An 18,902-nucleotide genomic window follows, 5' to 3' on the forward strand; every position below is an offset into this window, starting at 1 on the left:
CCATGGGGGCAGGGTTGTCACAAAGGGACCCCGAAAGAGGACAATTACATCCCATAGCATTCTAGTCCCGTAAGTTTTCGGCACCAGTGTTGAACTATGCAATCACAGACAAAGACCTGCTAGCAATTAAGCCAGCCTTCAAAGCTTGGAGACACTACATTCATGGAGTGAGACATCAGTTACTGTCTTCACAGATCACTGCAATCTGCAATACTTGAACACCGCCAAAGCCCAATCCTCACGCCAACTTCATTGGGCTCTTTTCTTTGCGGAATACGATTTTATCATCACCTACAGACCCGGAGTATGCAATGGGAAAGCAGACGCTCTGTCACATTTGAGAGAGGGCAAAGAAGTTTTTGCCACATCTGAGCCCGTGGCCATCATTCCTGAGGAACTAATTCAAAACAAGATTGCGGCAACCACTTGTTTGGATGACTTGAAAACTGATCTCCGATCTCAGATGAATCAAGTAACACAACAGCAATGGCTATCAAGAGGAGACCAATACACCATTGAAAATGCTGTACCGTACTTTCAAGGGAGATTATACATTCAGGACAAAGATCTGCAAGATCAAATAATAGCAAACTATCATGATTTGCTAGTGGAAGGACCTCCAGGGATTGGCAAGACTCAAGTTAAAATACAAAAGAGTTATTGGTAGCCAACTTGGAGAAAAGACATTGCCCAATTTATTGCGACATGTGGTGTCTGCGCAAAACATACATCTCAAAAACGAAATCCATCCGGTTTACTGCATCCATTGATGGTACCGCCAGTACCATGGCATACATTATCAATGGACTTCATCACAGATCTTCCTCCCTGCAATGGATATAACACCATTTTAGTTGTTGTGGATTTTGTCATGACCCTTGCCCCTGGCCCTCACTGGCAAGTCAGCCTTCCAGTTAGGGTCAAGTCAAAGGCCTTATAACCTCATCCAAGACTCTCTTGGAGTCAGTCCTGGCACCTTTGGCACCAGGCTCATAACCATCATGAAGACCAACATTTGAATGGGACTATTTACTTGGGACTATTTAACTGGGGGGGTTCAGCCAACATGGAGGCACACACATAGCTCAGTTGCAAGGAACTGAGCTATGCGGTCTAGTCTTTTGGGTGTGGCAGGCCTGGGACTACTTTCCTGGCCTACTTTGGGTGTGGCAGGCATGAGACTATTTTACCTGGACTACTTTACCTGAGACTATTTAAAGCGCACCCAAACAGTAGAACATGCTTTGCGTAATTCTGCTGTGGGCAGCGTAACGCTCACCGTGTCCAGTTCTTTGATGCCAGATCACCTGAAACCAAGGACCTGCAGAGATTGAAACACCACTCCGAAACTTACCTGGAACAGTATCCTGTCTTCAATCCATCGCTGACTTCAGTTCCACTCACCTGACGGTACGAACTCCATCACCCAGCACCGCATGCATGCTGGAATAACATACCTGAAAAGAGGAGAAAGAACGACAGCATTAGTAAGCGTTTACTCACGTTTCCTGCTGAATGAAGAAAGCCACACAATTCTTACCTGGGTAGTCATCTCCTGGTTAGTATTATTGCTGGAACATTACGGCGCTCGGCGAGGAACACCACAACCTGCAAGGAGAGAAAAGACACAGGTTAGCAATATAAAAGGTGAAACTGCGCTGCGCATCGCGCATTACTCACCTGACAGCATCGCGCACACTGCGCTTTCGCCTACCGGCCCATGCTCATCTTCAAACTGCATGACAACACCACTACGAGGAACATAAGAACTGCATTTAAAAACTGTAAAGCAGCAAACCTACGGAGTCGCATCAGGCCTGGATTCCAAAAGGTGGGTTTGCACCAGTGAAGTAACTTGGTTGCTGCTCGCACCCCACATCTACGTGCCCCTGCCACGAGGAGAAGGACAGAGAATCCACCTTTTACAATATTAAGGTAAGTAGAAGGCCCAAGGGGGGGGGAGGAGTTGAGGCGAAGGGAGGTGGGAAAACATAAAGAAAATCTTGTATTGAATCCAGCTCTCCTATATTGCAGACCCATCTTTAAACATAGGCCTTACCAAGGGACCGAGAGAGGGTTTGAGAGTGCAAATCATCCAACCAGGGCTGGGTGGCGTCCCCGTGGATACCAGGTGAGCGTAAGAGAATGCAAAGCCTCAATAATATTATCCACCTGGGCGTCATGGAGACTTCAGAGACTGACCAGTTAGTTCAGTTGTTTTTTTTTTATTTTATTTTTTATTGATATTCAGTTTGCAAAAAAAAAAGACAAACTTTTTAGTCATTCATTTCAGCTTCAAGCTCTACTTTCACACATTTCACACTATTTCTAGTCATTTTATGTCATCTTATTAGAGATGCTGTGGTAGGATCATGTCCATGAAGTTCACAACTGCGCAAGTCAGTTGGTTGTTAGTTCCTGAGATTAGGTAACTCCACCAGTCTCTCATGTTCCCATTTTTTGGTGCGTAAGTCCCAAGATGAAGTGAACGCTGAGCTACTATTTTGGGACATCTTATTATCAGATGTTTACTTGTTTCGATACTTGTCGCACAGAAGCGACATTTGTCACTTTGCGTGTTTCCGTCTTTTCTTCTCCATAGAACCTCGTTGGTGGTGTAGAGGTTTAGGCGTAATCTGAGGAACTGGTTCCGATGATACCGAGAAGGAAATTTGCTGAGGTATCTTGGTGGTTCCCCTATTTTTTGACACGAAGATCCCAAATCATTTACCGATGATAGTTGGCTATGTTTTTCTATGTTTGTTATCCAGTGCCAGTTCCTAAATTTGACTTTCGCCACTTGCGGAATTTGTAGGACGAGAGACAAACTTAGATCCGCTGCTTTTAGAATCTTCAGTATTTTCATCTCCCAGATGTTTACTAAGAATGCTGATGGATCTGTGCTTTTTTCGTGTAGTATTTGATACGGTTTCATGGTGGGCGTCAGGCGCATTTTGCGCAATACTAATATTGATTTCCACTGAACCATAGAATGTAAAGAGTCCAGGCAAAGTTCGTGTCTTACTGCCACCATAGATGTACTTTGTGGGAGTTTCAGTATTTTTCTCCAAAACAGACCCTCTAGGTTCGGGCAGATATTTTCATCAATATTCCAACCTGCTTCGGTTCCGAAACAGATCGCTGGCGCAACCTTTTGCAAGTAGAACGTTATTATAGGTTGGAGAGAGAAGAGCCCATAGTTGGCGTGCAATTTTGCTCCTTGTTGTGTGAAGGTTTTCATGCGAGTTGTTATGTCATTTATCCAGCTCCATTCTCTTATCGAGATGTTAAAGGAAATTCCTAGATAGCGGATTGCTTCAACTTTAGCCAGAGGGCAGCCTTGTTTTAAGCCTTTAGATGTTTTTATTTCATTAGACAAAGTGCCCTCGGCATTTAGGTGCACTCTAATTTTGGTATTAGCGTATAATGCCATAAGTGGAGATAATAGGTCTAATGGGCAACCCCATATCTTGAGTTTTTTCCACAGGAGTTTGCGATTTATACTATCAAATGCCTGTTTCAGGTCAACAAACGCAAGAAAAAGTCTTTTTTTGCGTCGTATGGTTTCCAATTTTGCTATGTTCAACAGTACCAAGTTGAGCTCCACCCCGACTCCTTTTGTGAAGCCTGTTTGTCTTTCATCGATTATATTGGCACTGTTAGCCCAATTTGCGATTTTCTGCTGAAGAAAGGATGCAAAGATTTTCCCCATGGTATCCAATAGGGCAATTGGGCGATAATTTGTTGGGTCTTCACGGTGGCCCTTTTTAAAAATTGGGACCACGATTGCGCTCCGCCAGGAATCTAGGATTGTTGCTGATAGTGCTATTTGATCAAATAACACTTTAATACATTTCGCCCAGTTTTCTTTGTTGGCTTTTAGCATTGAATTGGAAATGCCATCGGGCCCTGCTGCTCTTGAGGTCTTTAGCTGTTGGATAGCATTTTCAATATCCTCCACGGTTTCCGTTACTGACCAGTCACAGGGTTCCGTTATTATTGTTGGAGTAGATGTTAAACTTTGGTTATTAAAGACGTTGGAGTAATGTTTTACCCACACTGATTCGCTTACACCATTAGATAACGCAAATGCCTGGGTTAAATGATCTGAGTTGATAATTTGCCAGATGTTCCCACTATTGTTCTGAATAATTAGTTGTAGCATATTGTTCAGCTTGTGATTGTAACCGTATCTGGTTCAATGACTTTAACCAGTTTCGGTATTTCAAGCGCCTCTTGGTCATCAGCATATGTTGATTTATTCCACCAGCTCTCTTTAAAAGCCTCAAGTCCTTTTTTAGGGATTTCTTCGCCTCATTTAACACTGGGTCAAAAGGATGTTTACTCTTTGGTATTGTCAGATTGTGTTTATGAGCATTCTTGCTAAATTGCATCAGCAAGGGTATGTAGTTAACTTCCACGTCTCTTATATTCATTTGAGTAAAAATTTTTGTCAGGTTAGTAATTTGATTAGAGTTTATTCGTAGCCTATTTTTTCCTTGGTTTATACTTAATGAACTTTTATATTTCAACTGTTTTGCGTTTTGTTCATCCCAAAGAAGTATTAAAGCGTTGTGATCGCTTTTTGCAGAATGCCTTATCGATAACTTTCCAATATAGGTGTGTAGATTTTCAGATACCCATATATAATCGAGAGTTTTTTTTGATTCTCCACGGTGCCAAGTGTCTCCTGCTGGAATATCCCCTTTAGTGCATCCATTTAGCATCATGCAAAGGCGTTGTGTTAGCTCGTATTCCCACTTGGTCCCTCTGTCTGCTGTTTCAGTAGGCACTTTGATCCTATCTAGGTTTTTGCGTACTTTAGCATCATCAAACCACGAATAGTTCAGGTCGCCACATATTAGGATAAACAGATTGTCGTATTCATCTAGGCATTCATCAATTTGCGAGGTAATGGACGCTAGATAAGTGGAATCCGTTATCATTGCCGGATTCCAGTAAGTGTTTATGATCAGCATTTGTTGATTGATGATGTTGTCTTTGTTGTTGTTGTTCCTCTCTATCAGTAGAGCCTGCACAAGGAGATTTGGATTAGACATTCTTATTATATTCCATCCTGCTGCATTATCAATCATGGTTACTAATCCGGAGAAGGGACGTCCAAATAAGTTTTTCCCGGCTGCATTTAGATAGACGGAATAACCATCGCTCAGGGGTGTTTCTTGTAGCCATGTTTCCTGCAGACAGATTATTGTGCTTTTTAGCTGATTAGGGCAGTGTCCTTGAAAAAGATGGGCAAAGCCACGAGTGTTCCATGACGTTAGTAACTGGGCCAAGCTTCTTGACCCCTCTTTATCCTAAGCGTTTTTTCCTGGTGTTTCTTGTAACGTTTATGGGATCAGATTGTGCTTTCAGCTCTTTCCAAAGTTGTACACGATTCGCATTTTTTGTATTCGTTGAGCATTTGTTGGTAAGCGGGGGGATCTGTGTGGATTCTCCTCTTCGCATATCGATAGATCGAAGCCAAAGAATAATAAATCATCCTTGGCATCGATAAGAGGTCTTGCAAGTTTTGTTGACTTCGTGTGAAGAATTACCCACTCTGATCTTGCTTCAGATTTATATTCTACAATCGCAATATCATCAGATGTTATATTGCTTAAGGCCGGTATATAATGTAATAATCTCATTACATTTGCTCTATTGAGATTGACTTCATTCTTATCTTCCAAGATTTTTTCCAGTTCCAATCTTACCCAGTTGGGGTTCACAGACTCACGGGTGGACATTTTTTCTTTAGTTTTTCGATGCAATTGTTTTTGCAATTGTGTTGTTGTTTGTTTCGGGTTAGAGGTTGTTGTTTTGGGAGCAAATGACGTCACTGCTTTCCGTCTTACCCATGACGACTCCTCCTTATCAATATGCAAGCTGTTTTTTTTTAATACAGCTAGATTTCTAGAAGGATTTCGTGGAGTGCCGTGCTGATGTTGATTTTTTTTACCTATCTTCAGTTTGGCATCGGCATCATGAGGTATTACTGGGCCGTGTTCTGTTGTTTCCTCAGTGCCTTCCAAAGCGTCCTCGTCCTCGATTGAGTATGTAGATAGGTCGCATAGATCAATCGAAGTAGCTGTCTCATTTTCAGACGAGGAGGACAAGGAACCACGTCCTCTTTTTATTGATATGTACGTGGGTTTTTGTGGAATTTGATCACTGTTAGTATTGTTCTTCGACTTTTCTATAGCATTTGCAGCTACATTAGTCTTTGCTGCCTCTAGGCGCGGTGGAGTTGTCAGATTTCTAATAAACCTCTTTGCCTCATTTGATCGTGGTCTTTTTAGTGGGGGCCCTTTAGATGTAGGTTTTTGTGTTTTGATTAGTTTTCTTTTAAGCAAGGCCGGGTTTGCAGTTTTTGCCTCAAACGATTTTGCGGAACCAGAGAAAATTCCAAAGGACATTTTTGGAGCCACTAACGTAGGCTGCTCTTTAGGCTCTAGGGGAACTACTGGCTCTGAAAGTTCCCTTTAGTTGTTGCTTTGTAACAGAGCAGGCTCAACAGTTGGTTGTTGCAGAGTTAACAGATCGTTTACTGATAGCAAGGGCCTTTCATTTCCTGTATTTCTTCCTTCCTTTGGTTGTGGAATTTCTTTTACACCTTTTTTATCCTGATTGTTTTTCCGATTGTTGGACTTTAATGATTTCTTTGCATCATGTGAATTTTCGGCATTTGCTGGCACTTCTGTGTTTAAATGTGCCTTTAGCTGGGTGCTCCTTTGCGGCGACCTCAGCGCCTCTGTGGCCGGCATTAGACAAGTGCACTTGTTAACCGGCAAACTGTCACGCGGTTGTACTGCAACGTTGTGTCTGATCTACTTTGTGCATTCTATTATTGCTTCACTCAGATCGACTTTTTCCTGTACTTCTCTTTTCGTTATTTCATTTAGGCGAGAGTGCCATCCGTGGGAAGCTGCAGCTTCTGCATTGAGGCGTTGTACAAGATGTTCATTAAATTTTTCCAATTCAATTAACGTACTGTTGGTTGAACAGATCAGGGAGTTTTGGTCTCGTATAGAGTCGTTTAATGCCTCGTATAATTTCATAAATGGCATTAAGGCAATGGAGGTGGCAGCCAGAACGTTGTTATGAATTTGTAACCCTGCGGCGATGGAAATGTTTCCTTTTATTTCCATGGAGTCTCCAGCGTGTTCAACTTCTGGATGATTACCTGCTCGTGGGTCTGCTGTTTCTTTTTCAATCGTCGTATTTGTGTCATCTCTGTTTCCGTGTGGGCCATCTGCGCCAATTTGGTGACCTATCGTTTGACAGACGTCAGTTGAATCTAAGTTTATTAGCCGGGCAACAGGAACTGAGTCTTTACGCAGCCGTGCGTTCTTGCCCAGAATGGGCGCATCCTTGATTGCAGTACTTGTTTTTCGTTGTTATCTGATTTTCCATCATGTTTGTTTGCAAAGCTTTCGTTTAAGCGATCGCGCATCAGCACGAAATCTGCCTTTAGACGTTCTGTCAAGCGAGCTTCCCTCGCCACCACCTCATAGGACGTGGTGATATTTGCAGTCTTTACAATTCCAACTTCGTTTAAAAGCCGAGCATCCGCCATTTCTTTTTTGTCCATTCTTACTTCATGATTTAATTTTGCAGGAACTTTAAGAGGTATTGAGGCCTGTTTATTGTTTTCCCCTGCATTAGTGCTTTTTAGCAATCCCTTATCAGCCAAGGAGGTACTGATTTTTTTTCCTAGTCCCGGCTCGTCAATGGGTGATCTTTCATTAAACAATGTTGTTTTAAGGGGTTGCGAATCAGCAATCTTTTGCATCAATAGCCGACATGGGTTATTTGTATATTCTCTGACGGTGAGCGTATAGCTAGTAGATCGGCATCGGTTATTTCGAAATCAAAGGTGACATCCGACGCATTAAGATAAATTGATGGAGGACGCAAACTGGAGGACAGTAGCTTTTCTGTTCTTTGAGTAGCATCTGTTATGTTCATGTTTTCTACTTGGGCGCGCTTTGATAGTTTAGGGGAATGGATTATAGCACTGTCTTTTGACAGTGTAACTTCTTCGCCTTTGTTAGCTATTCTGTTTCCATTTGTAGTCTCGCTCGGCGTTTTCGAAAGTACGCCTGCGGGTGATGATTGAATGCAGGCTTCGTGTGAGTCTCTGATCTCTCTATCTCCGCCTCTGAGAGCGTATTAACTTGCGTTTTATGCGGTGAAGTCAGGTCAAAAGCTATTCCCGGGGGTAAGCCCGGGACTGGAGCGGGGGCCGGACTTGAAATTTGCGCTAGCATTGGTACAACAGACGTTTCTGGTGGCTTAAGGCTGTGGTGAGGTAAAGCTGCAGTGACAATGCAGTTTTGAGCGCTTACCTTTGCGGTTGAAGTCTTCAATTTTTGCCGCTTTAGCTGTTGTAGTCTATTGCAGGTATGCGGTCCGCCGTCTATCGGCACCACCTCTAGGACGTTATCTGGGAGCGGCTCCATCTGCAGTGTGTCGTGCAGCTCCTCTCACTAGATCGTCCCTTTGTGGCCGCAGAGAACTTGGGGACACTAAAGAAAAGAACCTGTTTCCTGCTGCCAGCAGACAGCAAAGCAGCAAACAGTGAAACAGTCGCTGCAGAAAGTCACGCGCCCTTGTCTAGCGCGGGCTTATCGCCGCAAGGGCGGCTCGGTCAGTGTTTTGTTTCCTGCTTCCTGGATGGGCGGGGCCTCAAGACTCCAGGCTCTTAAAGGGATAGACTTTGTTTCCCAATGCCCAGCGCTCCGCAATAACGAGCTCTCAGGTCCAGTTAGAGCTCGTATGGAAGTGAATGAAGAGGCCGGCAAATAAGGTAAACACAGCAGAGTGAGCGCAACAACAGTGAAACAGTCGCTGCAGAAAGTCACGCGCCCTTGTCTAGCGCGGGTTTATCGCCGCAAGGGCGGCTCGGTCAGTGTTTTGTTTCCTGCTTCCTGGATGGGTGGGGCCTCGAGACTCCAGGCTCTTAAAGGGATAGTCTTTGTTTCCCAATGCCCAGCGCTCCACAATAACGAGCTCTCAGGTCCAGTTAGAGCTCGTATGGAAGTGAATGAAGAGGCCGGCAAATAAGGTAAACACAGCAGAGTGAGCGCAGCAACAGTGAAACAGTCGCTGCAGAAAGTCACGCGCCCTTGTCTAGCGCGGGCTTATCTAGGTCAGTTGTTGGGACAATTACGCGCTGAAGTACATTCAGCCAGGCAAGAAACCAACGCTCTTCGGATGGATTTGATTGTTACTAAGGATCGTACCGACGAAATAAGTAGACAATTGCTCAAATCACAGGCAGGACAGACCCCATTGCCTGTAACATTCCGCCAGCACCTGTACCAACTTCTTCCACCGAACCAGTACAAATAACCCTTCCTGGGGCAGTTCCTTTATCTCCACCTGAACGATTTACAGGGGACCCCAAGAAGTACGCAACATTCTTGAAACAGTGTCGTCTTCATTTCCTGTGCAGACCTGGGGATTTTCCTAACGACCAAGCACAGGTTGCTTTTGTCTTGTCATATCTGAGTGGCAGTGCTGCGGATTGGTCAGTACCCTTCGTAAGTCAGGATAACCCATTGTTACATGACTTTGGGGGTTTTCAGATGGAAATGGAAAAACTCTTTGCTCGTCATACCCAAGGCCAAGAATTAGACAACCAACTTTTGTCACTCCGTTAAGGAAGTCAAGACTTGCTTGCATATATAGCAACATTTAACAGACTGGTTGTTGAAGCTGGGTGGCCTGAGGAAAAAAGGACCACACTATTTCATCAGGGTCTACGAGGGGAACTAAAGGAGGTCCTTGCTCAAGTAGTTAACCCACCTAAAGACTGTGGAGAATTCATCAACCTTGTGGTGCAATTAGATCACAGATTACAAGACCGAAAAGCGGACCGGATAAGTTTAGACACTAGAGCTGTGTATGTCCGGTCAAAGGATAATGTTCCACGTACATTGGAAAACACGGTAGAACCCATGCAAATCAGAGGTGTACGGCCCCTTTAACTAAAACTGAAAGAGACAAGAGAAGGCAACAGCAATTATGCTTATATTGCGGAAAATCAGGCCACTTCCTCAAAGAATGTCCAGTGAAACCACCAAAGAGAACTGTTGGAGCCACAGAGAAGGAAGATAACAACAAGGAGTCAGAAAACTATCAAGCCCGGCAAGCGTAGAGGTCCGCTTGTCGAGCGAGAAGGATGAGCCACAGACCTCACACTTTGCATTACCAGTCATTTTGATCAATCGCCAACAACCGTCTCGGATGCATGCTGTCAAAGCATACATAGACAGCGGAGCAGTTGCGAATTATGCAGACCAAGATCTGGCAGCTGAGATGGGGCTTCCCTTATGCTCCAAGTCGACTACTGAAAAAGTTACTACTGTTGATGGGACAGAAATAGCTTCCAGACCAGTAACCCAATGTACAGCAGCACTAACCCTACTGTGCCAGGATGGACACAGAGAATCTATTGCATTCGATCTGATCAAAGCTCCTCAGTTTCGGCTAATCTTAGGGATGCCATAGTTGGTAGCTCACAACCCTCTAATAGATTGGCGTGCCAAGATGTTGGCCTTTTCCGATGATTGTGCTCACACCTGTTATTACCAAGAAAAGGGGAAAACAGACTTATGTACATCTGCTACTCCAAGTACGGCGGCGATTGTACTAGGTGTGACTAATACTGTACCAAATGAATACCAAGATTTTCAAGACGGGTTCCAGAAAGAACAAGCCAATACTCTACCACCGCACAGGCCCTAAAATTGTCAGATCGACCTCATACCTGGTGCGCAAATTCCTTGTGGTCGAATCTATGCACTTACTGAACCAGAAAACCTCCATTTGAAATCTTATCTTGATCAGTACCTGGCAAATGGATTTATCCACCCATCTAAATCACCGGCAGCCAGTCCCTTATTCTTCGTACCAAAGAAGGAAGGAGATTTGAGGACTTGCATTGACTATCGCGCATTAAACCATATCACAGTAAAAAAACGTTATCCACTGCCCCTTATTCCCGAATTATTTGATCAAGTCAAAGACGCCCAAAACTATACCAAACTGGCCCTCAGGGGGGCGTACCATTTTGTTCGAGTGAAGAAAGGAGACAAATGGAAAACCGCCTTTTCTACCAAATACGGCTTGTATGAATACCAAGTAACGCCTTTTGGACTTTGCAACGCTCCTGCTGCATTCCAGTACTTTATGAATGATGCTTTGCGGGAGTTAATCGACATTTGCGCCCTGGTTTACATTGATGACATTTTAGTGCATTCTGCTACAAAAGAAGACCATGTCAGGCATGTCCATTCCGTCCTTACTAAACTCCGCCAACATAAACTCTATGCTAAACTCGAAAAATGCTCTTTTCATGAAACCAAAGTGGAGTTCATCGGTTTTATCCTCAGACCAATAGGTATCAGAATGGATAGGCACAAGGTATATGCCATTCTTAACTGGCCGTCACCAACTTAATTTAAAGGAATCCAGAGTATGTTGGGCTTTGCAAACTGTTACCGCCGATTCATCCCAGATTTTTCCCAAATAGTGCGTACAATTACATCACTATTGAGAAAAAACAATAAAAAGTTCCATTGGACCGAAGAAGCAGAGAAGGCCTTTCAAGAACTTAAGAAAAAATTCACTTCTGCTCCAGTTCTACGGCATCCTCGCCCAGACCTCCCTTATATAGTTGAACCAGATGCCTCTAGCATGGCTATAGGAGCTGTTCTCTCACAAAGGGACCCAGGGACTGGCCAGTTACACCCTGTGTCCTTCTGGTCACGAAAATGCTCACCTCCCGAACTCAACTATGCTATCACAGACAAAGAACTCTTGGCTATAAAATCAGCTTTCAAGGCATGGCGACACTATCTCATTGGTGCTAGACATACTGTCACGGTCATAACTGATCATCCAAACCTGCAATACCTAAAAACAGCAAAGGCTCAATCATCCAGTCAACTGCGGTGTGCTCTTTTCTTCGCTATGTGATCACCTACCGGCCAGGAGTCCGAAACGGAAAGGCTGACGCCTTGTCCCGCATGTGTGTTGATGAAAAGGTATACATAACTCCAGATCCAGTAGCCATCATTCCAGAAGACAAACTCCTAGGTCTTACAACAACATTGACACAGGGTGAACTCCAAAACAAGATCCAACCCTTAATGGATCCCACTTTCTCACAAGAGTGGTGTACTCAAGGAGAACAGTACACCATTAAAGACCATTTACCATATTTTAGGAACCGTCTATACTTGCCAAGTAAAGATCTACAAGAGCAGGTTATTTCGGGTTATCACGACTCCCTGATTGAAGGTCATTCTGGAATTGCCAAAACTCTAGCTAAAATAAAACAAAACTATTGGTGGCCCACATGGCGTAAAGACATCATACAATTTATCCAATCTTGCGGTGTGTGTGCACAAAACAAGTCCCAAAAGCAGAAACCAGCTGGTCTTCTCCAACCATTGGAAATTCCGTCCGCACCATGGCACACACTGTCCCTTGATTTCATTACAGATCTACCTCCCAGTCAAGGATTCAACACCATCTTAGTAGTTGCAGACTTGTTCTCTAAAATGGCACATTTTATTCCTTTTAAGGGTCTTCCAAATACATACAATTTAGCAAAAGTATTCCTGGAGGAAATCATACGGCTACATGGCTTTCAATCGGTCTTGATCTCAGATCGAGGTAGTCAGTTCGTATCCAACTTCTGGAGGAAATGTTGTTCAATGGCCCAAATTGACATTCGACTATCCACAAGTCACCATCCTCAAACACATGGCCAAACAGAAAGAACAAACCAAACCCTCGAGCAACACTTACGTTGCATGTTACATCAAGTGGAAAGAAATTGGAAGGATTAGTTATGGATAGCTGAATATGCCTATAATAATTCATTACACGCCAGCATTGGACAAACCCCTTTCTACACTATATATGGTAGACACCCAAGCCAAGAACAGACAAAATAAATTTGCTGACCAACATCGTGGTAAAGCCCCCGACTATCAAATTGGAGACAAGGTCTTGTTAGCATCAAAATATGTGCCCATAAAAGGGACTCAGACCTTTCGTCCCCAATATCTGGGACCTTATTCTATTGAATCCATAATAAATCCAGTGGCAGTTAAATTAGCCCTACCACCTACTATGCAGATTCATCCTGTGTTTCACGTATCACTCCTGAAAACCAGTACAGCTTGGTAGTCGGGTTACAACACCACCAAAACCAGTATTAGTTGACGGAGAACCAGAGTTTGATGTAAAGGATATCATAGACTCAAAATACAAAAGATCCAAACTATACTACTTAGTTTTTTTTTTTTTTTTTTTTTTTTTTATTTGTTTTGGCTTAAGCCTTTACAAAAGAGGAAGGCAATACAAAACAGTTTGCGTTAGGTACGAAGAAGACAAAACTTGTGTTAAAGTTTCTTACTGTCCACCAACCCTGCCAAGTTTTTTCTGGTCCTATAAATTACCTGCTTAGGTACCTCTATCCTTTGGATCGTTGTGTTAGATTGTCAAACCACTTTCTATTAGCACCTGGATTGCTGCAAACGTAAGTGCAGCATTTTTCCCTGAGATTATTCTGTCCCAGAGGAAGTCTGTAACTATGTCTTCCTCCCTCCGTACCAGATCTCTGAAGAATCTTAATCGCTGAAGCCAGGTGCCTTCGCAATCCATTAGGATATGTTTTAGCGTTTGTTTGGCAGGGTTTACGCAAATTGAGCATAATTTTATTGCCATTTGCCCTTGGTTACGTCTTGCCAGAACCGCCCCACAGTGGACGAGATTCAGTCTCATTCTGAGGAAGTCTGAACGCAATTTTCTATTTGGAGACTTCAGTAGGTAACATGAGAGTGATCCAAGTTTCTTTTCTCCCTTCAAAAATATGTTTTGAGTTGGGTCCTCTCGTACTTTCTCCACTGTTTCAATCCAGTCCCGTTCTTCTAGTCTACATTTAACTTTAAGAGGGTTTAGAGCCAAAGTCTCTTCATTCAGATCCAGTTTTTTTAGCATTTCCAAAGTTTTCCGTTCCAACGAGATGAGAATAGCGGATTTTTTCAATAATGCTTCGTGTTTGAGGTCGCCATACAACGTCGAGTCCTTACTAAGTGTTATTTCCCTAAACAGTGAAATGAGCTTCCAATCAGCCATACAGTTTAGAGATTTTAGGCCTAATTCAAATCTTAGGCTTTTTAAGGTGGCGCAGTTTGGAAGACCCAAAACTCTTTTCCAGAGGCGGCCCTCATAGTTGTCCCAGTTTATGAACCATAGATCCGGTTTTGCTTCTAGACCGTATAGAACAACTGGAACCACATTGGCGAGGTAGAACTTTACCAGAGGCAAAATAGAGAACTTGCAGAATTTATAATTTAACTTAATCATCTGTGATGTAAATTGTGTTATTTTAACTGCCACTTCATTTTCTACTTTGTATGTCGCTGGATGTGCATGGATGTTATAACCCATATATTTTATGGTTTCTACTGTTTTGATCCGTTCTCCTCCCATGGTCCAATTTATGTTTTTTACTTTTGACAATGGATGTTTAAAAATCAAGATGTTTGATTTAGATGGATTAACTGTTAACTTGTTTAATCCTACGTATTCATTCATTTTGTCCAGTAGGTGTTGTAGCCCAATTGGTGTTCTGTCGAGGAGAACTATGTCATCCGCGTATGCCAACCAGCAGATTTTCCTCCCATTTAATATTGGGCTTATCAAAGCAGATGTTTCTAGAAAGTGGCCCATATCTGCCAGGAACAAGTTGAAAAACAGAGGTGCCCCCAGACACCCTTGTCTTACACCTCTATTAACTTCAACTAGTCTGGACAGGTGACCCATTGCATCGAGCCGTATTCTTAGGTTGGTGTTTTTATGAAGTTCCACCAAAATTGACAGAAGAGATTCTGGTATTCCCCAGTTCCGGAGTTTATCCCACAGTAGGGTTCGTTCCACCTGATCAAAAGCTTTGGACAGATCTATCCAGGCTCCGTACAGCATTTGTTTTTTCCCCCCTCTCTCTTGCTCATTCAAGATGTTTAGAATCAGGCCGTTAATAGATGTTGAGTGGCCTTTGCGAAATCCTGTTTGGAAGCGTGATAGAATGTTGAAATCTTCAACCCATTTCGAGACATGAGTTAGTAATAGTCTCATGACGACTTTGCTTTCAATGTCCAGCAATGCTATCGGTCTATAGTTCGTTGGTTTACGACGATCCCCGGATTTAAAAAACGGAATTATAAGGGCCGTTTTCCAAGATGCAGGAAAGGTTTGTTGCTTTAGTATTTCTTTGAAGAGAGCGGATAATAATTTTGACCACAATAATGGTTCGCTTTTCAGTGCCTGATAGGTCAAACCGTTTAAACCCGAGGCTTTTGATGATGAGGAACTGGCTATAATTTCCTGTATATCTTCTTCACAGAAGTTAAGTTGCCAAGTAATATCTGGTTTGGATCTAAATTCGCGGGTTTCGTCGCTCTTAAATGTCTCTGTCAGGTAGCTCACCCAGCCATCTTCTGACACTAGGTTACATAATGAATGTGCATGATCCCCTTCGAACTGGTTCATTACTTCCCAGAAGTTCTTGCTGTTTTTTTCTCTGAGTGTTTGGAGTATGTGCTCGCCATCTGTTTGCATACGAATTGCGTTATGCGAGATCGACCATGATTTGTAGTTGGCTTTTTGGGTTCTTATTTCAGTTTTCATCTCCTCCACTGAAAGTCCTGCCTTTTTGATGTCTCTTAACGTTTTCTTGTGCTCTCTTTTTCTTCTTTGTGTAGATTCGTCAAAGGAGTGCAGGTGTTTCTGTTTGGCTTCTCCCGCTAAGTATTTGGGTGCTAAAGTTGCCCATAGGAAGTTGGTAAATCGGTGTGGATCGCATTGTGATTTCCATATGTATTCGGGAATCATTTTAAGTTTTCCATTTAAGTTAGTCCCCCCATCTTTATATTTTACAACTCTAAGTTTTCCTTTCTTCCCCTCTAGCATCTGTAATTCTCGTTCAGCTTCTGTAGTCAGAATGTTTTCGAGTGACAGCTCCAGTCTGCTGTGGTCACTTCCAGACTCCTGTATTATTTTTAATGTATAGGGCAAAGCAAGCAGAGTTTTTGAGACGAAGATATAGTCTAAGGCTGAGGAAGATTTACCTCTTCTCCAGGTTATGTATGGTTCTTTTACACCCTCCTGTAAGCCCACTATCATGTGGAGGTCCCATTGTTCCATAAAATCCTGCCATTGTTTTCCCAGAGTACTTTTTCTCTGGGTTGCTCGATCACAATTTCCTTTTGGGGGATAAAGGCAATTCGTGTTGAAATCTCCAGCTACCACGATCTTACTAGAAACTAGAGTTGTTTTTAGTAGTTCGAATAGAGATGCTAAATTCTCTAAAAAGCAGTCTAGTTTCGATGTTGCTGGGTTCCAGTAAATATTTACAAAGACCCAAGTTGTGGTGGTTTCTTGTGTAGATACTTCAGCTCTGCATGCCTGAATGCCCTGGGGATTATTCCATATTTCCTTTGCATTTTTAAAGACTTGGTTTTTTAATGCTATTAGTAAGCCTCCTGAGGGCCGGCCCAGTGGTTTTTGTGTGGCTGACAGACAATGGACCATATACCCTTCGATGTTTAGCGGATTGACCAACCAAGTTTCTTGTAAAAGAATTGCATCCCCTTGATTGAATAGGTGTGACCTTGCTTCTTTGCCTCTGATGACACTAGAGCCTCTTGTGTTCCAGCTAAAGATATTAACATGGTTCTTTCTAAAGTTGTTGTGTGCCCAGACCCAGCTTCTTCAGAACTTCTGACAGTATATCTGGTAAGAGCATAAGGGTGTTTTCTTTTGTTTTGAAGTCTTTTTCTAAGCTTCCTTGCTTTGTGCGGATTGCCTCATTTGGATATATTGTTTCTTTGTTTGGGCGTGGGGGAATGCAGTGTTTGGCCATGATGTTATTTCTCTTCTTGCAGTATGAGACTTCCAGTCCATAGGATTCCAACTCGATTGAGTTTCGCAAGATGTCATTTTTTGCGGTCTCTGAGGTCATAATGAGTTCAACCAAAAATGGATCACATGACAATGGGAATTTCACGCTTTCAATGTCATTAGATGTTAAAGAGTGGAGGTCTCCTATTTTTTGTATTAAGTTCAAGATCACTCCCCGGTTCAAGGATTTGTAGTGGCCGTAGTTTGAACGCAGTCTCAGCCAAATCCTTCCATTTACATTTCCCATTGCTGTATTTTCGGATAGTTTGTCGCATATATCGGAGAGTGAGTGGGTACCTTCAGCGTTCCCCTCATGGTGCCTCTCAGTATCAAGTTTGACGAATTTCCCTTCTCTGTTTTTGGCTTGGTTAGCATTTATTTCAGGTGTATTTCCCCCCAGCCTGTTTGCTGGAGCAGTTGCATCTGAAGGGGTTATACTTGAGTCCTTGAAAGCCAACGGCTTCTTTGTTAGGAAGATGGGGGCAATTTTCCTATTTTCCTGTTGATTGGTGGCAGTGACACTCCCACAAGATCTTTTTACTACATACTGCCCTGTTTTTTGTGTGAAAATTGGAGCCCATTTGACTGCTTTGGCTATATTTTCTTTTTGAGGTTGAGCGACTAGGTTTTTTTTTCTTGGTGTCTCCTCCGGACTTATCTGTTTTTTCAGGTCCTTTCCAATCTCTATGCTTTTCTTTTTTAGATTGTTTTTTTGTCCTGTCAGCTCCTCTGTTTGTAAGCCAATGCTTGCTTTTGTTATTGGAACTGTATCGTCCAATTGTTTGTCTTTGGTTAATTTGGTTTTTTTAGGGATGTCGATTTTGGCTTTCTGGTTTCCCTTTCCTGTTTTGAGTTTATTTTTTTTGTGCCAATAAGAGGGGTTTTAGAGTCGCCCACAATGGTGTCCTGCTCCTCACTAGACGTATCGGAATATATTTTTTCCTGGATCTTACCTTTTTCTTTTGCGATTCTGTTTTGCTTCAGCCCTTTGTTACGTTTGCTTTTATTTTTTGACTGTGAGGATTTGGAGCCCTTTCTCTTTGCAGAGCGGTTTCTCCTTTTTCTTCTGCCTCTTGATGTTTGTTCCCCTTGTTCTTGCCATTCCTGAGTTTTTTCTGCCAGTCTGGTTTTTTGGTTACCAGAATTGATTACTTTTATGCTTTTTCCAGTATCTGCCTCTTCCTCTAGTACTGTGGCTAGTCTTAAGAATTCTTCCAATATTGAGTCTGATAGTGGGGTATCCTCCAATGAGTAGTCCTGAATTTTTTCTACAGTTTCTTCTCTTTGAACTGGGGGCAGTTGTCTTTTCAATATTGAGAAAATTTCTTTCAAAAGTGTGTTGTTTTGGTTTTCAATTTGATTTTTTTCTTTCAGCGATTGCTGGATGGAGGAGATGTCGAGTCCTTGTTTTGCAATCTCAATGTTCAGTGCCTGATCGAGGTCAGTTCGTATCCAACTTCTGGAGGAAATGTTGTTCAATGGCCCAAATTGACATTCGACTATCCACAAGTCACCATCCTCAAACACATGGCCAAACAGAAAGAACAAACCAAACCCTCGAGCAACACTTACGTTGCATGTTACATCAAGTGGAAAGAAATTGGAAGGATTAGTTATGGATAGCTGAATATGCCTATAATAATTCATTACATGCCAGCATTGGACAAACCCCTTTCTACACTATATATGGTAGACACCCAAGCCAAGAACAGACAAAATAAATTTGCTGACCAACATCGTGGTAAAGCCCCCGACTATCAAATTGGAGACAAGGTCTTGTTAGCATCAAAATATGTGCCCATAAAAGGGACTCAGACCTTTCGTCCCCAATATCTGGGACCTTATTCTATTGAATCCATAATAAATCCAGTGGCAGTTAAATTAGCCCTACCACCTACTATGCAGATTCATCCTGT

The sequence above is a fragment of the Ambystoma mexicanum genome, chromosome 6p, assembly GCF_040938575.1.
Source record: "Ambystoma mexicanum isolate Mex_15411 chromosome 6p, UKY_AmexF1_1, whole genome shotgun sequence".
Lineage (NCBI taxonomy): Eukaryota > Metazoa > Chordata > Amphibia > Caudata > Ambystomatidae > Ambystoma > Ambystoma mexicanum.